The sequence below is a fragment of the Homarus americanus genome, unplaced genomic scaffold, assembly GCF_018991925.1.
Source record: "Homarus americanus isolate GMGI-L3 unplaced genomic scaffold, GMGI_Hamer_2.0 scaffold51256, whole genome shotgun sequence".
In the NCBI taxonomy this organism is placed as follows: Eukaryota; Metazoa; Arthropoda; class Malacostraca; order Decapoda; family Nephropidae; genus Homarus; species Homarus americanus.
Window position 1 is genome coordinate 1 of NW_024751315.1, and position 17050 is coordinate 17050.

The window sequence follows — 17050 nt, forward strand, 5'->3', positions numbered from 1 at the left end:
ATCAGACGATTCATATTACGCTCAATAGCCCTACACAAACATGTTGCTATGCCTTCTTTATTTAAGGTCCCCCATCTGAGGCGTTCGTTTACTCATTTCTTCAGGACTCCCGAGTCCCTCGTTTTCTCTCAATCTTAGAGTGCACCCGAGACTCCGTTATTCCTTTGTATAACAACGCAAAATTTGAAATTGCAACTGTAGTTTATTATATGTTTACGCAAATTAGATATGTCTGATTACCGATGAAACATTCAAGATCCCTTGTGAGCGATGTTGAAAGCTGCAACTTTCTTTATTGTTAGTAAAACTAGTCAAGTAAGTGAGTATCGAGTCTGCCAGTACGAGTGGCATGTCCTTATATCTTTTATCCTCTTCGCCACTCATCGTCTCGTTAGCCGCTTGGGCGCCCTTGGAACTTCGCAGATCGGACGAGAAGCGGTGTTTTCAACGTGATATGGCCGTTGGCAACAATGTGAGGTGGTTCTTGTCAATTTATATAGAGCACTGCCCTACAGGTTGCTTCCTGCCACAGTCCTGTGGCATTGAACTGCTTGGCGGTGGTGTTGCAGCCTGACATCTACCTCTTTAATTAAAAGAAGGGAAAGCGCAGGAGATCGATAAACAAAAGTCAAAGGAAACCTCTCTTCCTTACCGAACGAGGGTGCACGGGAGCTTAATTATATCAGGTCTTTCTAGTTATATTATTAGAAGCTTGTCAGGAGAGCAAAGGTCTTTTAGTTTTTTTTTCCGGCGCCTTTAGTTATATTGTTTTTATTGTTATAAAGAACGCCATATGAACATTAAAAAGTGAAGAAAAAAAATTATGATTCAATTTTAAGACAATACAAACTGACCTCATTTAACTCAGCAAATACTAAACAAACCATTCCATACCCACCCACGGTACATAAATTGAAGATAAAAGGGGGGAACATAAGGGAGGTTAATAGCAAGAGGCAAAATGCCAACAGCATCTGGTGTTCCCAGGCGGTCACCCATCCAAGTACTAACCAGACCCAATGTTGCTTAACTTCGCTGATCGGACGAGAAGCGGTGTTTTCAACGTGGTATGGCCGTTGACAACAATATAAGCTGGTTCTTGTCAATTTATATAGCGCACTGCCCTACAAGTTGCTTCCTGCCACAGTCCTGTGGTATTGAACTGCTTGGCGGTGGTGTTGCAGCCTGACATCTACCTCTTTAATTAAAAGAAGGGAAAGCGCAGAAGATCGATAAACGAAAGTCAAGGGCAACCTCTCATCCTTACCGAACGAGGGTGCAGGGGAGCTTAATTATATAAGGTCTTTCTAGTGAAAATTTTAGAAGCTTGTGAGGAGAGCAAAGGTCTTTTAGTTTTTTTCCGGAACCTTTAGTTATATTGTTTTTATTGTTATAAAGAATGCCATATGAACATTAAAAAATGAAGAAGAAAAAAATTATGATTCAATTTTATGACAATACAAACTGACCTCATTTAACTTATTAAATACTAAACAAACCATACCATACCCACCCACGGTACATAAATTGAAGATAAAAGGGGGGGGGAGGAACAAAAGGTGGGTTAATAGCAAGAGGTAAAATGCCAACAGCATCTGGTGTTCCCAGGCGGTCACCCATCCAAGTACTAACCAGACCCAATGTTGCTTAACTTCGCTGATCGGACGAGAAGCGGTGTTTTCAACGTGGTATGGCCGTTGACAACAATATAAGCTGGTTCTTGTCAATTTATATAGAGCACTGCCCTACAGGTTGCTTCCTGCCACAGTCCTGTGGTATTGAACTGCTTGGCGGTGGTGTTGCAGCCTGACATCTACCTCTTTAATTAAAAGAAGGGAAAGCGCAGGAGATCGATAAACAAAAGTCAAAGGAAACCTCTCTTCCTTACCGAACGAGGGTGCAGGGGAGCTTAATTATATAAGGTCTTTCTAGTGAAAATTTTAGAAGCTTGTCAGGAGAGCAAAGGTCTTTTAGTTTTTTTTTTTTCCGGAGCCTATATTGTTTTTATTGTTATAAAGAATGTCATATGAACATTAAAAAGTGAAGAAAAAAAATTATGATTCAATTTTAAGACAATACAAACTGACCTCATTTAACTTATCAAATACTAAACAAACCATACCATACCCACCCACGGTACATAAATTGAAGATAAAAGGGGGGGGGGAACAAAAGGGGGGTTAATAGCAAGAGGTAAAATGCCAACAGCATCTGGTGTTCCCAGGCGGTCACCCATCCAAGTACTAACCAGACCCAATGTTGCTTAACTACGCTGATCGGACGAGAAGCGGTGTTTTCAACGTGGTATGGCCGTTGACAACAATATAAGCTGGTTCTTGTCAATTTATATAGAGAACTGCCCTACAGGTTGCTTCCTGCCACAGTCCTGTGGTATTGAACTGCTTGGCGGTGGTGTTGCAGCCTGACATCTACCTCTTTAATTAAAAGAAGGGAAAGCGCAGAAGATCGATAAACGAAAGTCAAGGGCAACCTCTCATCCTTACCGAACGAGGGTGCAGGGGAGCTTAATTATATAAGGTCTTTCTAGTGAAAATTTTAGAAGCTTGTCAGGAGAGCAAAGGTCTTTTAGTTTTTTTTTCCGGAGCCTTTAGTTATATTGTTTTTATTGTTATAAAGAATGTCATATGAACATTAAAAAGTGAAGAAAAATATTATGATTCAATTTTAAGACAATACAAACTGACCTCATTTAACTTATCAAATACTAAACAAACCATACCATACCCACCCACGGTACATAAATTGAAGATAAAAGGGGGGGGAACAAAAGAGGGGTTAATAGCAAGAGGTAAAATGCCAACAGCATCTGGTGTTTCCAGGCGGTCACCCATCCAAGTACTAACCAGACCCAATTTTGCTTAACTTCGCTGATCGGACGAGAAGCGGTGTTTTCAACGTGGTATGGCCGTTGGCAACAATATATGCTGGTTCTTGTCAATCTATATACAGTGTAATGACCACGCTCGTGCATGTTAGTTAATCTAAAATCAGACGATTCATATTACGCTCAATAGCCCACAAGACAAGTTGCTATGCCTTCTTTGTTGAGTCCCCCATCTGAGGCGTTCGTTTACTCATTTCTTCAGGACTCCCGAGTCCCTCGTTTTCTCTCAATCTTAGAGTGCACTCGAGACTCCGTTATTCCTTTGTATAACGACGCAAAATTTGAAATTGCAACTGTAGTTTATTATATGTTTACGCAAATTAGATATGTCTGATTACCGATGAAACATTCAAGATCCCTTGTGAGTGATGTTGAAAGCTGCAACTGTCTTTATTGTTAGTAAAACTAGTCAAGTAAGTGAGTATCGAGTCTGCCAGTACGAGTGGCATGTCCTTATATCTTTTATCCTCTTCGCCACTGATCGTCTCGTTAGCCGTTTGGGCGCCCTTGGAACTTCGCACATCGGACGAGAAGCGGTGTTTTCAACGTGATATGGCCGTTGGCAACAATGTGAGGTGGTTCTTGTCAATTTATATAGAGCACTGCCCTACAGGTTGCTTCCTGCCAAAGTCCTGTGGCATTGAACTGCTTGGCGGTGGTGTTGCAGCCTGACATCTACCTCTTTAATTAAAAGAAGGGAAAGCGCAGGAGATCGATAAACAAAAGTCAAAGGAAACCTCTCTTCCTTACCGAACGAGGGTGCACGGGAGCTTAATTATATCAGGTCTTTCTAGTTATATTATTAGAAGCTTGTCAGGAGAGCAAAGGTCTTTTAGTTTTTTTTTCCGGCGCCTTTAGTTATATTGTTTTTATTGTTATAAAGAATGCCATATGAACATTAAAAAGTGAAGAAAAAAAATTATGATTCAATTTTAAGACAATACAAACTGACCTCATTTAACTCATCAAATACTAAACAAACCATACCATACCCACCCACGGTACATAAATTGAAGATAAAAGGGGGGGGAACAAAAGGGAGGTTAATAGCATGAGGCAAAATGCCAACAGCATCTGGTGTTCCCAGGCGGTCACCCATCCAAGTACTAACCAGACCCAATGTTGCTTAACTTCGCTGATCGGACGAGAAGCGGTGTTTTCAACGTGGTATGGCCGTTGGCAACAATATAAGCTGGTTCTTGTCAATTTATATAGTGCACTGCCCTACAAGTTGCTTCCTGCCACAGTCCTGTGGTATTGAACTGCTTGGCGGTGGTGTTGCAGCCTGACATCTACCTCTTTAATTAAAAGAAGGGAAAGCGCAGGAGATCGATAAACAAAAGTCAAAGGAAACCTCACTTCCTTACCGAACGAGGGTGCACGGGAGCTTAATTATATCAGGTCTTTCTAGTTAAATTATTAGAAGCTTGTCAGGAGAGCAAAGGTCTTTTAGTTTTTTTTTTCCGGAGCCTTTAGTTATATTGTTTTTATTGTTATAAAGAATGCCATATGAACATTAAAAAGAGAAGAAAAAAAATTATGATTCAATTTTAAGACAATACAAACTGACCTCATTTAACTTATCAAATACTAAACAAACCATACCATACCCACCCACGGTACATAAATTGAAGATAAAAGGGGGGGGAACAAAAGGGGGGTTAATAGCAAGAGGTAAAATGCCAACAGCATCTGGTGTTCCCAGGCGGTCACCCATCCAAGTACTAACCAGACCCAATGTTGCTTAACTTCGCTGATCGGACGAGAAGCGGTGTTTTCAACGTGGTATGGCCGTTGACAACAATATAAGCTGGTTCTTGTCAATTTATATAGAGCACTGCCCTACAGGTTGCTTCCTGCCACAGTCCTGTGGTATTGAACTGCTTGGCGGTGGTGTTGCAGCCTGACATCTACCTCTTTAATTAAAAGAAGGGAAAGCGCAGAAGATCGATAAACGAAAGTCAAGGGCAACCTCTCATCCTTACCGAACGAGGGTGCAGGGGAGCTTAATTATATAAGGTCTTTCTAGTGAAAATTTTAGAAGCTTGTGAGGAGAGCAAAGGTCTTTTAGTTTTTTCCGGAACCTTTAGTTATATTGTTTTTATTGTTATAAAGAATGCCATATGAACATTAAAAAATGAAGAAGAAAAAAATTATGATTCAATTTTATGACAATACAAACTGACCTCATTTAACTTATTAAATACTAAACAAACCATACCATACCCACCCACGGTACATAAATTGAAGATAAAAGGGGGGGGGAGGAACAAAAGGTGGGTTAATAGCAAGAGGTAAAATGCCAACAGCATCTGGTGTTCCCAGGCGGTCACCCATCCAAGTACTAACCAGACCCAATGTTGCTTAACTTCGCTGATCGGACGAGAAGCGGTGTTTTCAACGTGGTATGGCCGTTGGCAACAATATATGCTGGTTCTTGTCAATTTATATACAGTGTAATGACCACGCTCGTGCATGTTAGTTAACCTAAAATCAGACGATTCATATTACGCTCAATAGCCCACAAAACATGTTGCTATGCCTTCTTTGTTGAGTCCCCCATCTGAGGCGTTCGTTTACTCATTTCTTCAGGACTCCCGAGTCCCTCGTTTTCTCTCAATCTTAGAGTGCACCCGAGACTCCGTTATTCCTTTGTATAACAACGCAAAATTTGAAATTGCAACTGTAGTTTATTATATGTTTACGCAAATTAGATATGTCTGATTACCGATGAAACATTCAAGATCCCTTGTGAGCGATGTTGAAAGCTGCAACTTTCTTTATTGTTAGTAAAACTAGTCAAGTAAGTGAGTATCGAGTCTGCCAGTACGAGTGGCATGTCCTTATATCTTTTATCCTCTTCGCCACTCATCGTCTCGTTAGCCGCTTGGGCGCCCTTGGAACTTCGCAGATCGGACGAGAAGCGGTGTTTTCAACGTGATATGGCCGTTGGCAACAATGTGAGGTGGTTCTTGTCAATTTATATAGAGCACTGCCCTACAGGTTGCTTCCTGCCACAGTCCTGTGGCATTGAACTGCTTGGCGGTGGTGTTGCAGCCTGACATCTACCTCTTTAATTAAAAGAAGGGAAAGCGCAGGAGATCGATAAGCAAAAGTCAAAGGAAACCTCTCTTCCTTACCGAACGAGGGTGCACGGGAGCTTAATTATATCAGGTCTTTCTAGTTAAATTATTAGAAGCTTGTCAGGAGAGCAAAGGTCTTTTAGTTTTTTTTTTCCGGAGCCTTTAGTTATATTGTTTTTATTGTTATAAAGAATGCCATATGAACATTAAAAAGAAGTGAAAAGAAAAAAATTATGATTCAATTTTAGACAATACAAACTGACCTCATTTAACTCATCAAATACTAAACAAATATACCATACCCACCACGGTACATAATTGAAGAATAAAAGGGGGGGAACAAAGGAGGTTATGTAAGAGGCAAAATACCAGCAACATCTGGTGTTTCCCAGGCGGTCACCCATCAAGTACTAACCAGACCCAATGTTGCTTAACTTCGCTGATCAGATGAAGCAATTGTTTTCAACGTGATATGGCCGTTGGCAACAATGTGAGGTGGTTCTTGTCAATTTATATAGAGCACTGCCCTACAGGTTGCTTCCTGCCACAGTCCTGTGGCATTGAACTGCTTGGCGGTGGTGTTGCAGCCTGACATCTACCTCTTTAATTAAAAGAAGGGAAAGCGCAGGAGATCGATAAACAAAAGTCAAAGGAAACCTCTCTTCCTTACCGAACGAGGGTGCACGGGAGCTTAATTATATCAGGTCTTTCTAGTTATATTATTAGAAGCTTGTCAGGAGAGCAAAGGTCTTTTAGTTTTTTTTTCCGGCGCCTTTAGTTATATTGTTTTTATTGTTATAAAGAATGCCATATGAACATTAAAAAGTGAAGAAAAAAAATTATGATTCAATTTTAAGACAATACAAACTGACCTCATTTAACTCATCAAATACTAAACAAACCATACCATACCCACCCACGGTACATAAATTGAAGATAAAAGGGGGGGGAACAAAAGGGAGGTTAATAGCAAGAGGCAAAATGCCAACAGCATCTGGTGTTCCCAGGCGGTCACCCATCCAAGTACTAACCAGACCCAATGTTGCTTAACTTCGCTGATCGGACGAGAAGCGGTGTTTTCAACGTGGTATGGCCGTTGGCAACAATATAAGCTGGTTCTTGTCAAATTATATAGCGCACTGCCCTACAAGTTGCTTCCTGCCACAGTCCTGTGGTATTGAACTGCTTGGCGGTGGTGTTGCAGCCTGACATCTACCTCTTTAATTAAAAGAAGGGAAAGCGCAGGAGATCGATAAACAAAAGTCAAAGGAAACCTCACTGCCTTACCGAACGAGGGTGCACGGGAGCTTAATTATATCAGGTCTTTCTAGTTAAATTATTAGAAGCTTGTCAGGAGAGCAAAGGTCTTTTAGTTTTTTTTTTCCGGAGCCTTTAGTTATATTGTTATAAGAATGTCATATGAACATTAAAAGTGAAGAAAAAAAATTATGATTCGATTTTAAGATAAAACAAACTGAACTCATCTAACGCATCCAATACTAAACAAACCATACCACATCCACCCGCGGTACATAGCTTAAGATAAAGGGTGGAACAAAAGGGGGGTTACTAGCGAGAGGTAAAATGCCAACAGCATCTGGTGTTCCCAGGCGGTCACCCATCCAAGTACTAACCAGACCCAATGTTGCTTAACTTCGCTGATCGGACGAGAAGCGGTGTTTTCAACGTGGTATGGGCGTTGGCATCAATATAAGCTGGTTCTTGTCAATTTATATAAAGCACTGCCCTACAGGGTTCTTTTTCTTCCACTGTCCTGTGGTAGTGAAATGCTTAGCGGTTGCGTTGCAGTCTGACATCTACCTCTTTAATTAAAAGAAGGGAAAGTGCAGGAGATCGATAAACGAAAGTCAATGTCAAACTATTCTTCCTAACCGAACGGGGTGCAAGGGAGCTTAATTAGATAAGGTCTTTCTATTGGAATTATTAGAAGTTTGTCAGAGGAGCAGGGGTGTTTTAGTTTTGTTTCCACAGCCTTTACTTATATTGTTATTATTGTTATAAAAAAAATGCCATTTGAACACTAAAATTTGACCATTCTTTAATGATTCGATTTTAAGATAAAACAAACTGAACTCATCTAACATATCCAATACTAAACAAACCATACCACATCCACCCGCGGTACATAGCTTAAGATAAAGGGTGGAACAAAAGTGGGGTTACTAGCGAGAGGTAAAATGCCAACAGCATCTGGTGTTCCCAGGCGGTCACCCATCCAAGTACTAACCAGACCCAATGTTGCTTAACTTCGCTGATCGGACGAGAAGCGGTGTTTTCAACGTGGTATGGCCGTTGACAACAATATAAGCTGGTTCTTGTCAATTTATATACAGTGTAATGACCACGCTCGTGCATGTTAGTTAACCTAAAATCAGACGATTCATATTACGCTCAATAGCCCACAAAACATGTTGCTATGCCTTCTTTGTTGAGTCCCCCATCTGAGGCGTTCGTTTACTCATTTCTTCAGGACTCCCGAGTCCCTCGTTTTCTCTCAATCTTAGAGTGCACCCGAGACTCCGTTATTCCTTTGTATAACAACGCAAAATTTGAAATTGCAACTGTAGTTTATTATATGTTTACGCAAATTAGATATGTCTGATTACCGATGAAACATTCAAGATCCCTTGTGAGCGATGTTGAAAGCTGCAACTTTCTTTATTGTTAGTAAAACTAGTCAAGTAAGTGAGTATCGAGTCTGCCAGTACGAGTGGCATGTCCTTATATCTTTTATCCTCTTCGCCACTCATCGTCTCGTTAGCCGCTTGGGCGCCCTTGGAACTTCGCAGATCGGACGAGAAGCGGTGTTTTCAACGTGATATGGCCGTTGGCAACAATGTGAGGTGGTTCTTGTCAATTTATATAGAGCACTGCCCTACAGGTTGCTTCCTGCCACAGTCCTGTGGCATTGAACTGCTTGGCGGTGGTGTTGCAGCCTGACATCTACCTCTTTAATTAAAAGAAGGGAAAGCGCAGGAGATCGATAAACAAAAGTCAAAGGAAACCTCTCTTCCTTACCGAACGAGGGTGCACGGGAGCTTAATTATATCAGGTCTTTCTAGTTATATTATTAGAAGCTTGTCAGGAGAGCAAAGGTCTTTTAGTTTTTTTTTCCGGCGCCTTTAGTTATATTGTTTTTATTGTTATAAAGAATGCCATATGAACATTAAAAAGTGAAGAAAAAAAATTATGATTCAATTTTAAGACAATACAAACTGACCTCATTTAACTCATCAAATACTAAACAAACCATACCATACCCACCCACGGTACATAAATTGAAGATAAAAGGGGGGGGAACAAAAGGGAGGTTAATAGCATGAGGCAAAATGCCAACAGCATCTGGTGTTCCCAGGCGGTCACCCATCCAAGTACTAACCAGACCCAATGTTGCTTAACTTCGCTGATCGGACGAGAAGCGGTGTTTTCAACGTGGTATGGCCGTTGGCAACAATATAAGCTGGTTCTTGTCAAATTATATAGCGCACTGCCCTACAAGTTGCTTCCTGCCACAGTCCTGTGGTATTGAACTGCTTGGCGGTGGTGTTGCAGCCTGACATCTACCTCTTTAATTAAAAGAAGGGAAAGCGCAGGAGATCGATAAACAAAAGTCAAAGGAAACCTCACTGCCTTACCGAACGAGGGTGCACGGGAGCTTAATTATATCAGGTCTTTCTAGTTAAATTATTAGAAGCTTGTCAGGAGAGCAAAGGTCTTTTAGTTTTTTTTTTCCGGAGCCTTTAGTTATATTGTTTTTATTGTTATAAAGAATGCCATATGAACATTAAAAAGAGAAGAAAAAAAATTATGATTCAATTTTAAGACAATACAAACTGACCTCATTTAACTTATCAAATACTAAACAAACCATACCATACCCACCCACGGTACATAAATTGAAGATAAAAGGGGGGGGAACAAAAGGGGGGTTAATAGCAAGAGGTAAAATGCCAACAGCATCTGGTGTTCCCAGGCGGTCACCCATCCAAGTACTAACCAGACCCAATGTTGCTTAACTTCGCTGATCGGACGAGAAGCGGTGTTTTCAACGTGGTATGGCCGTTGACAACAATATAAGCTGGTTCTTGTCAATTTATATAGAGAACTGCCCTACAGGTTGCTTCCTGCCACAGTCCTGTGGTATTGAACTGCTTGGCGGTGGTGTTGCAGCCTGACATCTACCTCTTTAATTAAAAGAAGGGAAAGCGCAGAAGATCGATAAACGAAAGTCAAGGGCAACCTCTCTTCCTTTCCGAACGAGGGTGCAGGGGAGCTTAATTATATAAGGTCTTTCTAGTGAAAATTTTAGAAGCTTGTCAGGAGAGCAAAGGTCTTTTAGTTTTTTTTTCCGGAGCCTTTAGTTATATTGTTTTTATTGTTATAAAGAATGTCATATGAACATTAAAAAGTGAAGAAAAATATTATGATTCAATTTTAAGACAATACAAACTGACCTCATTTAACTTATCAAATACTAAACAAACCATACCATACCCACCCACGGTACATAAATTGAAGATAAAAGGGGGGGGAACAAAAGAGGGGTTAATAGCAAGAGGTAAAATGCCAACAGCATCTGGTGTTTCCAGGCGGTCACCCATCCAAGTACTAACCAGACCCAATTTTGCTTAACTTCGCTGATCGGACGAGAAGCGGTGTTTTCAACGTGGTATGGCCGTTGGCAACAATATATGCTGGTTCTTGTCAATTTATATACAGTGTAATGACCACGCTCGTGCATGTTAGTTAACCTAAAATCAGACGATTCATATTACGCTCAATAGCCCACAAAACATGTTGCTATGCCTTCTTTGTTGAGTCCCCCATCTGAGGCGTTCGTTTACTCATTTCTTCAGGACTCCCGAGTCCCTCGTTTTCTCTCAATCTTAGAGTGCACCCGAGACTCCGTTATTCCTTTGTATAACGACGCAAAATTTGAAATTGCAACTGTAGTTTATTATATGTTTACGCAAATTAGATATGTCTGATTACCGATGAAACATTCAAGATCCCTTGTGAGCGATGTTGAAAGCTGCAACTTTCTTTATTGTTAGTAAAACTAGTCAAGTAAGTGAGTATCGAGTCTGCCAGTACGAGTGGCATGTCCTTATATCTTTTATCCTCTTCGCCACTCATCGTCTCGTTAGCCGCTTGGGCGCCCTTGGAACTTCGCAGATCGGACGAGAAGCGGTGTTTTCAACGTGATATGGCCGTTGGCAACAATGTGAGGTGGTTCTTGTCAATTTATATAGAGCACTGCCCTACAGGTTGCTTCCTGCCACAGTCCTGTGGCATTGAACTGCTTGGCGGTGGTGTTGCAGCCTGACATCTACCTCTTTAATTAAAAGAAGGGAAAGCGCAGGAGATCGATAAACAAAAGTCAAAGGAAACCTCTCTTCCTTACCGAACGAGGGTGCACGGGAGCTTAATTATATCAGGTCTTTCTAGTTATATTATTAGAAGCTTGTCAGGAGAGCAAAGGTCTTTTAGTTTTTTTTCCGGCGCCTTTAGTTATATTGTTTTTATTGTTATAAAGAATGCCATATGAACATTAAAAAGTGAAGAAAAAAAATTATGATTCAATTTTAAGACAATACAAACTGACCTCATTTAACTCATCAAATACTAAACAAACCATACCATACCCACCCACGGTACATAAATTGAAGATAAAAGGGGGGGAACATATGGGAGGTTAATAGCAAGAGGCAAAATGCCAACAGCATCTGGTGTTCCCAGGCGGTCACCCATCCAAGTACTAACCAGACCCAATGTTGCTTAACTTCGCTGATCGGACGAGAAGCGGTGTTTTCAACGTGGTATGGCCGTTGACAACAATATAAGCTGGTTCTTGTCAATTTATATAGAGCACTGCCCTACAGGTTGCTTCCTGCCACAGTCCTGTGGTATTGAACTGCTTGGCGGTGGTGTTGCAGCCTGACATCTACCTCTTTAATTAAAAGAAGGGAAAGCGCAGAAGATCGATAAACGAAAGTCAAGGGCAACCTCTCATCCTTACCGAACGAGGGTGCAGGGGAGCTTAATTATATAAGGTCTTTCTAGTGAAAATTTTAGAAGCTTGTCAGGAGAGCAAAGGTCTTTTAGTTTTTTTTTCCGGAGCCTTTAGTTATATTGTTTTTATTGTTATAAAGAATGTCATATGAAGAAGAAAAAAAATTATGATTCAATTTTAAGACAATACAAACTGACCTCATTTAACTTATCAAATACTAAACAAACCATACCATACCCACCCACGGTACATAAATTGAAGATAAAAGGGGGGGGGAACAAAAGGGGGGTTAATAGCAAGAGGTAAAATGCCAACAGCATCTGGTGTTCCCAGGCGGTCACCCATCCAAGTACTAACCAGACCCAATGTTGCTTAACTTCGCTGATCGGACGAGAAGCGGTGTTTTCAACGTGGTATGGCCGTTGACAACAATATAAGCTGGTTCTTGTCAATTTATATAGAGAACTGCCCTACAGGTTGCTTCCTGCCACAGTCCTGTGGTATTGAACTGCTTGGCGGTGGTGTTGCAGCCTGACATCTACCTCTTTAATTAAAAGAAGGGAAAGCGCAGAAGATCGATAAACGAAAGTCAAGGGCAACCTCTCATCCTTACCGAACGAGGGTGCAGGGGAGCTTAATTATATAAGGTCTTTCTAGTGAAAATTTTAGAAGCTTGTCAGGAGAGCAAAGGTCTTTTAGTTTTTTTCCGGAACCTTTAGTTATATTGTTTTTATTGTTATAAAGAATGCCATATGAACATTAAAAAATGAAGAAGAAAAAAATTATGATTCAATTTTATGACAATACAAACTGACCTCATTTAACTTATTAAATACTAAACAAACCATACCATACCCACCCACGGTACATAAATTGAAGATAAAAGGGGGGGGGGGAACAAAAGGGGGTTAATAGCAAGAGGTAAAATGCCAACAGCATCTGGTGTTCCCAGGCGGTCACCCATCCAAGTACTAACCAGACCCAATGTTGCTTAACTTCGCTGATCGGACGAGAAGCGGTGTTTTCAACGTGGTATGGCCGTTGGCAACAATATATGCTGGTTCTTGTCAATTTATATACAGTGTAATGACCACGCTCGTGCATGTTAGTTAACCTAAAATCAGACGATTCATATTACGCTCAATAGCCCACAAAACATGTTGCTATGCCTTCTTTGTTGAGTCCCCCATCTGAGGCGTTCGTTTACTCATTTCTTCAGGACTCCCGAGTCCCTCGTTTTCTCTCAATCTTAGAGTGCACCCGAGACTCCGTTATTCCTTTGTATAACAACGCAAAATTTGAAATTGCAACTGTAGTTTATTATATGTTTACGCAAATTAGATATGTCTGATTACCGATGAAACATTCAAGATCCCTTGTGAGCGATGTTGAAAGCTGCAACTTTCTTTATTGTTAGTAAAACTAGTCAAGTAAGTGAGTATCGAGTCTGCCAGTACGAGTGGCATGTCCTTATATCTTTTATCCTCTTCGCCACTGATCGAGTCCTTAGCCGCTTGGGCGCCCTTGGAACTTCGCAGATCGGACGAAAAGCGGTGTTTTCAACGTGATATGGCCGTTGGCAACAATGTGAGGTGGTTCTTGTCAATTTATATAGAGCACTGCCCTACAGGTTGCTTCCTGCCACAGTCCTGTGGCATTGAACTGCTTGGCGGTGGTGTTGCAGCCTGACATCTACCTCTTTAATTAAAAGAAGGGAAAGCGCAGGAGATCGATAAACAAAAGTCAAAGGAAACCTCTCTTCCTTACCGAACGAGGGTGCACGGGAGCTTAATTATATCAGGTCTTTCTAGTTATATTATTAGAAGCTTGTCAGGAGAGCAAAGGTCTTTTAGTTTTTTTTTCCGGCGCCTTTAGTTATATTGTTTTTATTGTTATAAAGAATGCCATATGAACATTAAAAAGTGAAGAAAAAAAATTATGATTCAATTTTAAGACAATACAAACTGACCTCATTTAACTCATCAAATACTAAACAAACCATACCATACCCACCCACGGTACATAAATTGAAGATAAAAGGGGGGGAACATAAGGGAGGTTAATAGCAAGAGGCAAAATGCCAACAGCATCTGGTGTTCCCAGGCGGTCACCCATCCAAGTACTAACCAGACCCAATGTTGCTTAACTTCGCTGATCGGACGAGAAGCGGTGTTTTCAACGTGGTATGGCCGTTGACAACAATATAAGCTGGTTCTTGTCAATTTATATAGCGCACTGCCCTACAAGTTGCTTCCTGCCACAGTCCTGTGGTATTGAACTGCTTGGCGGTGGTGTTGCAGCCTGACATCTACCTCTTTAATTAAAAGAAGGGAAAGCGCAGGAGATCGATAAACAAAAGTCAAAGGAAACCTCACTGCCTTACCGAACGAGGGTGCACGGGAGCTTAATTATATCAGGTCTTTCTAGTTAAATTATTAGAAGCTTGTCAGGAGAGCAAAGGTCTTTTAGTTTTTTTTTTCCGGAGCCTTTAGTTATATTGTTTTTATTGTTATAAAGAATGCCATATGAACATTAAAAAGAGAAGAAAAAAAATTATGATTCAATTTTAAGACAATACAAACTGACCTCATTTAACTTATCAAATACTAAACAAACCATACCATACCCACCCACGGTACATAAATTGAAGATAAAAGGGGGGGGAACAAAAGGGGGGTTAATAGCAAGAGGTAAAATGCCAACAGCATCTGGTGTTCCCAGGCGGTCACCCATCCAAGTACTAACCAGACCCAATGTTGCTTAACTTCGCTGATCGGACGAGAAGAGGTGTTTTCAACGTGGTATGGCCGTTGGCAACAATATATGCTGGTTCTTGTCAATCTATATACAGTGTAATGACCACGCTCGTGCATGTTAGTTAATCTAAAATCAGACGATTCATATTACGCTCAATAGCCCACAAGACATGTTGCTATGCCTTCTTTGTTGAGTCCCCCATCTGAGGCGTTCGTTTACTCATTTCTTCAGGACTCCCGAGTCCCTCGTTTTCTCTCAATCTTAGAGTGCACTCGAGACTCCGTTATTCCTTGGTATAACGACGCAAAATTTGAAATTGCAACTGTAGTTTATTATATGTTTACGCAAATTAGATATGTCTGATTACCGATGAAACATTCAAGATCCCTTGTGAGCGATGTTGAAAGCTGCAACTTTCTTTATTGTTAGTAAAACTAGTCAAGTAAGTGAGTATCGAGTCTGCCAGTACGAGTGGCATGTCCTTATATCTTTTATCCTCTTCGCCACTGATCGAGTCCTTAGCCGCTTGGGCGCCCTTGGAACTTCGCAGATCGGACGAAAAGCGGTGTGTTCAACGTGATATGGCCGTTGGCAACAATGTGAGGTGGTTCTTGTCAATTTATATAGAGCACTGCCCTACAGGTTGCTTCCTGCCACAGTCCTGTGGCATTGAACTGCTTGGCGGTGGTGTTGCAGCCTGACATCTACCTCTTTAATTAAAAGAAGGGAAAGCGCAGGAGATCGATAAACAAAAGTCAAAGGAAACCTCTCTTCCTTACCGAACGAGGGTGCACGGGAGCTTAATTATATCAGGTCTTTCTAGTTATATTATTAGAAGCTTGTCAGGAGAGCAAAGGTCTTTTAGTTTTTTTTTCCGGCGCCTTTAGTTATATTGTTTTTATTGTTATAAAGAATGCCATATGAACATTAAAAAGTGAAGAAAAAAAATTATGATTCAATTTTAAGACAATACAAACTGACCTCATTTAACTCATCAAATACTAAACAAACCATACCATACCCACCCACGGTACATAAATTGAAGATAAAAGGGGGGGAACATAAGGGAGGTTAATAGCAAGAGGCAAAATGCCAACAGCATCTGGTGTTCCCAGGCGGTCACCCATCCAAGTACTAACCAGACCCAATGTTGCTTAACTTCGCTGATCGGACGAGAAGCGGTGTTTTCAACGTGGTATGGCCGTTGACAACAATATAAGCTGGTTCTTGTCAATTTATATAGCGCACTGCCCTACAAGTTGCTTCCTGCCACAGTCCTGTGGTATTGAACTGCTTGGCGGTGGTGTTGCAGCCTGACATCTACCTCTTTAATTAAAAGAAGGGAAAGCGCAGGAGATCGATAAACAAAAGTCAAAGGAAACCTCACTTCCTTACCGAACGAGGGTGCACGGGAGCTTAATTATATCAGGTCTTTCTAGTTAAATTATTAGAAGCTTGTCAGGAGCGCAAAGGTATTTTAGTTTTTTTTTTCCGGAGCCTTTAGTTATATTGTTTTTATTGTTATAAAGAATGCCATATGAACATTAAAAAGAGAAAAAAAATTATGATTCAATTTTAAGACAATACAAACTGACCTCATTTAACTTATCAAATACTAAACAAACCATACCATACCCACCCACGGTACATAAATTGAAGATAAAAGGGGGGGGGAACAAAAGGGGGGTTAATAGCAAGAGGTAAAATGCCAACAGCATCTGGTGTTCCCAGGCGGTCACCCATCCAAGTACTAACCAGACCCAATGTTGCTTAACTTCGCTGATCGGACGAGAAGCGGTGTTTTCAACGTGGTATGGCCGTTGACAACAATGTAAGCTGGTTCTTGTCAATTTATATAGAGCACTGCCCTACAGGTTGCTCCCTGCCACAGTCCTGTGGTATTGAACTGCTTGGCGGTGGTGTTGCAGCCTGACATCTACCTCTTTAATTAAAAGAAGGGAAAGCGCAGAAGATCGATAAACGAAAGTCAAGGGCAACCTCTCTTCCTTACCGAACGAGGGTGCAGGGGAGCTTAATTATATAAGGTCTTTCTAGTGAAAATTTTAGAAGCTTGTCAGGAGAGCAAAGGTCTTTTAGTTTTTTTTTTTTCGGAGCCTATATTGTTTTTATTGTTATAAAGAATGTCATATGAACATTAAAAAGTGAAGAAAAAAAATTATGATTCAATTTTAAGACAATACAAACTGACCTCATTTAACTTATCAAATACTAAACAAACCATACCATACCCACCCACGGTACATAAATTGA

The 17050-nt window shown here is 40.8% G+C and overlaps 20 non-coding genes across 20 annotated transcripts; all 20 read right to left on the bottom strand.

Annotated features, from left to right (window-relative positions):
• Positions 1–962: 962 nt before the first annotated feature.
• Positions 963–1081, bottom strand: LOC121854604. The gene has a single exon (XR_006086586.1). It is a non-coding gene; the product is annotated as a 5S ribosomal RNA (ribosomal RNA).
• Positions 1082–1583: 502 nt separating this feature from the next.
• LOC121854605 lies at positions 1584–1702 on the bottom strand. Its single transcript, XR_006086587.1, has one exon. It is a non-coding gene; the product is annotated as a 5S ribosomal RNA (ribosomal RNA).
• A 497-nt stretch (positions 1703–2199) lies between these two features.
• Positions 2200–2318, bottom strand: LOC121854615. Its single transcript, XR_006086597.1, has one exon. It is a non-coding gene; the product is annotated as a 5S ribosomal RNA (ribosomal RNA).
• A 497-nt stretch (positions 2319–2815) lies between these two features.
• LOC121854619 lies at positions 2816–2934 on the bottom strand. The gene has a single exon (XR_006086600.1). It is a non-coding gene; the product is annotated as a 5S ribosomal RNA (ribosomal RNA).
• A 1033-nt stretch (positions 2935–3967) lies between these two features.
• On the bottom strand, positions 3968–4086 carry LOC121854603. Its single transcript, XR_006086585.1, has one exon. It is a non-coding gene; the product is annotated as a 5S ribosomal RNA (ribosomal RNA).
• Positions 4087–4585: 499 nt separating this feature from the next.
• Positions 4586–4704, bottom strand: LOC121854606. The gene has a single exon (XR_006086588.1). It is a non-coding gene; the product is annotated as a 5S ribosomal RNA (ribosomal RNA).
• A 501-nt stretch (positions 4705–5205) lies between these two features.
• Positions 5206–5324, bottom strand: LOC121854614. Its single transcript, XR_006086596.1, has one exon. It is a non-coding gene; the product is annotated as a 5S ribosomal RNA (ribosomal RNA).
• A 1646-nt stretch (positions 5325–6970) lies between these two features.
• LOC121854621 lies at positions 6971–7089 on the bottom strand. Its single transcript, XR_006086602.1, has one exon. It is a non-coding gene; the product is annotated as a 5S ribosomal RNA (ribosomal RNA).
• A 484-nt stretch (positions 7090–7573) lies between these two features.
• Positions 7574–7692, bottom strand: LOC121854617. Its single transcript, XR_006086599.1, has one exon. It is a non-coding gene; the product is annotated as a 5S ribosomal RNA (ribosomal RNA).
• A 495-nt stretch (positions 7693–8187) lies between these two features.
• LOC121854607 lies at positions 8188–8306 on the bottom strand. Its single transcript, XR_006086589.1, has one exon. It is a non-coding gene; the product is annotated as a 5S ribosomal RNA (ribosomal RNA).
• Positions 8307–9339: 1033 nt separating this feature from the next.
• Positions 9340–9458, bottom strand: LOC121854622. Its single transcript, XR_006086603.1, has one exon. It is a non-coding gene; the product is annotated as a 5S ribosomal RNA (ribosomal RNA).
• Positions 9459–9957: 499 nt separating this feature from the next.
• LOC121854608 lies at positions 9958–10076 on the bottom strand. The gene has a single exon (XR_006086590.1). It is a non-coding gene; the product is annotated as a 5S ribosomal RNA (ribosomal RNA).
• A 497-nt stretch (positions 10077–10573) lies between these two features.
• On the bottom strand, positions 10574–10692 carry LOC121854620. Its single transcript, XR_006086601.1, has one exon. It is a non-coding gene; the product is annotated as a 5S ribosomal RNA (ribosomal RNA).
• Positions 10693–11723: 1031 nt separating this feature from the next.
• Positions 11724–11842, bottom strand: LOC121854609. Its single transcript, XR_006086591.1, has one exon. It is a non-coding gene; the product is annotated as a 5S ribosomal RNA (ribosomal RNA).
• A 488-nt stretch (positions 11843–12330) lies between these two features.
• On the bottom strand, positions 12331–12449 carry LOC121854610. The gene has a single exon (XR_006086592.1). It is a non-coding gene; the product is annotated as a 5S ribosomal RNA (ribosomal RNA).
• A 500-nt stretch (positions 12450–12949) lies between these two features.
• On the bottom strand, positions 12950–13068 carry LOC121854623. Its single transcript, XR_006086605.1, has one exon. It is a non-coding gene; the product is annotated as a 5S ribosomal RNA (ribosomal RNA).
• Positions 13069–14100: 1032 nt separating this feature from the next.
• Positions 14101–14219, bottom strand: LOC121854611. Its single transcript, XR_006086593.1, has one exon. It is a non-coding gene; the product is annotated as a 5S ribosomal RNA (ribosomal RNA).
• A 499-nt stretch (positions 14220–14718) lies between these two features.
• On the bottom strand, positions 14719–14837 carry LOC121854616. Its single transcript, XR_006086598.1, has one exon. It is a non-coding gene; the product is annotated as a 5S ribosomal RNA (ribosomal RNA).
• A 1032-nt stretch (positions 14838–15869) lies between these two features.
• LOC121854612 lies at positions 15870–15988 on the bottom strand. Its single transcript, XR_006086594.1, has one exon. It is a non-coding gene; the product is annotated as a 5S ribosomal RNA (ribosomal RNA).
• Positions 15989–16485: 497 nt separating this feature from the next.
• Positions 16486–16604, bottom strand: LOC121854613. Its single transcript, XR_006086595.1, has one exon. It is a non-coding gene; the product is annotated as a 5S ribosomal RNA (ribosomal RNA).
• Positions 16605–17050: the final 446 nt, after the last annotated feature.